The sequence below is a fragment of the Priapulus caudatus genome, unplaced genomic scaffold, assembly GCF_000485595.1.
Source record: "Priapulus caudatus unplaced genomic scaffold, Priapulus_caudatus-5.0.1 Scaffold161, whole genome shotgun sequence".
Lineage (NCBI taxonomy): Eukaryota > Metazoa > Priapulida > Priapulimorpha > Priapulimorphida > Priapulidae > Priapulus > Priapulus caudatus.
In genome coordinates, this window is record NW_014577222.1 from 131,298 (window position 1) to 135,954 (window position 4,657).

General features: G+C 41.3%; 1 long non-coding RNA gene across 1 annotated transcript in view; it reads left to right on the forward strand.

Annotated features, from left to right (window-relative positions):
- The first annotated feature begins 938 nt into the window (after positions 1–938).
- LOC106806458 overlaps positions 939–4,657 on the forward strand; it is a 12,506-nt gene continuing 8,787 nt past the window's right edge. The window contains exon 1 of the long non-coding RNA XR_001393546.1: positions 939–1,016. This is a non-coding gene — a long non-coding RNA (uncharacterized LOC106806458). The remainder of the gene's footprint in view (positions 1,017–4,657) is intronic.

A 4,657-nucleotide genomic window follows, 5' to 3' on the forward strand; every position in this document is an offset into this window, starting at 1 on the left:
TCTCTCTCTCTCTCTCTCTCTCTCTCTCTCTCTCTCTCTCTCTCTCTCAGACTCGCTTTCTCTCTCTACTCCCACTTTTTCTGTCCGTCTATGTCTCTCTTTATCTCTGTCTGTCTGTCTGTCTGTCTGCCTGTCTGCCTGTCTGTCTGTCTGTCTGTCTGTTTCTGTCTCTCTCTCTGTCTGTCTGTATCTATGTTTATCTGTCACTGTGTCTCTTACTCCCTCTCTCTATCTCTATCCATATCTCTCTCTATCTTCCTGTCTCATCTCTCTCTCCACTCTCTGCGTACTCATGTACCAGCTCTGCCTATCGCGCTCATTCGTTCGCCCTTAAGTGAAACTGCCGGGTGAATTGAAACCTGATTGCTTACATGTATGGTTTCCTTACATATAGTTCGACTCTAGAGCCACCGGCAGTGACGACACGTAGGCGAATTTTTCGTCTTGTACGAATTACCAAGAAAGCCTCGAAATCGTTAACTGTTCATCTTCGTTTTTTCAGTTCTCCATAATCAGTCATCTTCTCGATAATAAATCTATGAAATAGAGACACACATGTTTATAAGCGTATTCGTTACAGTGAGAACCGTACGCATGTCAAATATAAGGGTATAATGTGTATAATATTATGCCTAATCGAAACGCAATTGTAATACAGAGAAATTAGTATGACAAGTAATTATGAAAAAAGGGCCACACCAAGGATAAGGCTAGTTCTATATATATGTGTAATAGTGGAAATTAGACAATAGAAAGGGGATGGAAATAGCTTGAGGCGGGTCTTTTGTTTAAACGTTGGGCACTGACCGGAACCAGTCCCATCACGCGACAGTCAGTTAGCGAGCGGGGTAAGGGCGATTGGCTGTGACAAGACAATAGACCGCACATACGTATAAAAACCCGCGCGCACGAAATGTGCGAGGTTCTGAGGTTCTCTAGTTCTCTGGCTCTCTGCTTCATCACTTATCGCAGAATCCGTGAGTTGTCTCTGCGACCGCATATCTACTGTTGAAATCGTAAGTTACGTTTCATGTCACCGCGCAAACATATGTACGCGACACTACCCCTTCGTGGGATTATACATTAGTTAAGATATGTTCATTAAATACTTACTTGCTTTAATACGTACATATCAGTTTTTTGTTGTTTCTGTGTTGTACATGACAGACGTTTTAGCAAGGGTGTATCTCACCGACGCGTACCACTATTACGATTCACGATAGAATAACCGCCTGTTACAGAGTTTTGTGTGTTGATTGATACACACCAGCATAATCGTGCATGCCGTGTTTCATACGTAGTCACTCACTAAATAGTTGCTCACAGAAACGCTGACAACTCTCATTTACACACGTCGCCTTGAAACAGGAGGCGAGAGAGCGAGTGAGCGAGAGCTAGAGAAGGCGAGGGAGAGAAGAGAGAGAAAAATAGAAGGGCATAGAGAGAGAGGAGCGGGTGAGAGAAAGGTTAAAGGAGAGTGAGAGAGAGGGAAAAGATATCAAGGAGGGGCAGAGAGATGGAAGGAGCGAAGAGGAGAGGGAGAGAGCGAAGAGGAGGAGAAAAGGGGGGAGAGAGAAGGTGAGTATGAGAGAGAAGTGGAGACGGTAAGAATGGTAGGAAGTAGGGGAGTAGGAGCGGGAGAAACTAAGAGAGAGAGAGAGAGAGAGAGAGAGAGAGAGAGAGAGAGAGAGAGAGAGAGAGAGAGAGAGAGAGAGAGAGAGAGAGAGAGAGAGAGAGAGGTGGCGAGATAGTGATATTATGTTACTGGATTAAGGTGATACTAATAACTTCAACTAATATCTATTAAATACGGATATTGGAGTGTATATATAATTAACCTAGTATAATTAAGCCTGGGCTCTCTCTCTAAGAGAGAGAGAGAGAGAGAGAGAGAGAGAGAGAGAGAGAGAGAGAGAGTTAATGGGTGCCGTTAGCAATGTAAACGCGTATAATTATCGTCGACGGCTGCAATAATTAGGCATTATAGTTCAGCCTTTCTAGAGACACGCAAAGTATTGTGATACAGCTGGACCGCATTTTTGTGCGATATTCGCGCATTGGCTAGTTATGAGTTAATTGACGCGTGGCTACTCTGGTAGGCATTAGAGAATTAAAAGGAAAGTTTGCAGCCGGTCTATAATTATACGCGTAATTAAAATAAATTGTGCTCTCTATTCATGGTCTAGATATAGCTTTGTTATCAGGAATCTATCAATAGGAGTAATTCAGAATCGTTATTGAATAGAATCAGAATATAGTTTCTATAGAATAGAATCAGGAATCTGGCCTGATTCAGGAATCTATCTATACCTATTCTGTTTCAGTTTCTATAAATATATTTCTATAGAATATTCTATAGAATATAGAATTTCAGAATTCTATTGATAGACTCCTGTTGTTATGACAGCCGGGCTTAACTGCGGCTGGCCATCTGTGTTGGCGCTCATTCGCAAAATAATCTAAACATTCAAATTACATTTCTGCGAATGTTCGGGGTTTTATTGACATATTTTGTTCACCGCTGCCTTCATAGTACGCGTGAAATCTAGACACGAATGAAAAAATGCAAGTATGCAAGCACTTTCGGATGGCGGCACTAGGTCTCTTCGTCTATAGCAATGTTACCTACACACTGATATTTCATATCAACATAATAACTTTGCCATGTATGACGTAAATAATAAATAGCGAGATTGATAATGCATGAATTGCATGCAATTTTGCAAACAGGGTATTCACGTGCATACGAGGTAGCTAAGATAACGAGGCGCGAAGATAACGTGTGACTCAAACTATTGTTCGTCAAAGGACGGAATGAAATGAAGGTTTTTGCAGCGGTATTAAATCTGTTGGGGAACGCGCTATTTATGTTAGAACGTTGGCGGACACAATTACTGACGCTGCAGCGTGAAACTTCGCTGCGTAAATCAATATGACGGGAATGTCATAACTCGCAGAATGCGCTGCAACAGATGTGTCTATAGGTTTCGCGAGTACACAGCCACGTACCTTCCTGTCCCGCAAGCATACGCGCCAGCGAGGTCTCGACAAACGCAAACACACGAAGTAATTGCAACTCTTAATGTTGAACGTGTTATTGAAGAGTTGAATGTCAATCTAAATGCTCGAGATTTTTGTTTACTTATAATTGTATTGATATGGCCGTAAATATCTCACCGGACCTTTTATCGCTTGAATTGATGAAGCTGATGGCGACCTCATTATTATGGTTTATTACGGGGGAACTATAGTGTGTGCCAAAAATCATCGGTAAATCGCTATATATTATTAGGCTCGCAGTAATACACCTACGATACTCATAGACCTAGTACTGCCATGACATCGGTGAAAATAATAATGTTTCTTTCGTTTTAAAGTTCTCATGTAGTCAGTCACTCACACATCTGTAAGCAAGTACTTTACTTTTAATGTCTACTGCTGCAAGACCGCTTTTCGTTTAGATAACAATACTTAACTACACACGTTCGAACACTGTCTAAATATGCTTAGATCTGGTACATGCGTCTCCAATTAGATTTTAGTGCTAAAGCAACTCACCGCGGATCATGTTTTATTATTTATTTTATATCCTAATAACTATGGCACGTAGTTTGCTTTTTGAACGCACAAAAACACGAATTGCGCCTCTCCGTACTAAGTGCAGCTTAACGAAGCTTGTAAAATTTACCACCACGGTCACGGCAATGTCAGACTGCTGTTTCTGTCGTGGAAGGTGGTTAGGCGAATACGCTCAGAATAGTGAATATACATCTATTATAATAGGTACATTATAATCACTACACATACATAATTATAATTACATTATAATTACATTATAATTACATTATAATTACATCACATACATTACAATTATATATATCTGTGTTATACGCTTAATATCGGAAAGTTTTGGCTTTCAGATCTGGAGCTCGTTGTTAGAAATAAAATTGGAAATAAAATTAGTCTTGACAATAAATTTTTCTCGTAGGCCATTGACAAAAGCGTCGTAAAGGTATCAAAATAAAACACCCGGGCCTAGCCTTCTAAAGGCAAATTATAAAGTTTCTATTATCGCAGGTTTTCTAATAGCTTCCTGTCAACGCAATGCTCATTGCATTAACACTAGCCTTAACTTTGCGATGTTTCGCACAACCGGGCCTTGTAATACTAGTAAATGTGTGTAATGTAGAAAAGTGTTTGTAATGTAAAGTATAGCCGTCCACCGTAGAGCTGTATCGCACCGCACTCTATCGTACATGCTGGCATGTAATAGCTGATCCATGATGTATTAACGATGCTGTAACCGTCACCATTCCCAGCGCGCAGTTACAGCTCCTCAAGATAAGACACACACTAACACGCACGCACGCACACCTACACGCACACTGGTTCGCACACACGCACGCAAACCTACACGCACGCACGCACGCACACACACACACACACACACACACACACACACAAACACACACACGCATACTCACATAAACAAATACACACACATGCGCGTCCCACGCACACATTCACGCACACATACACAAACATATATGCACACACGCACGTATATAAGCCATTTCGCACATTATAATAATCATCCATTTCCATTGCCTCCTGTGACTCAGGCTTCCGACCACCCCCTCCACAATTAGCATTTCCT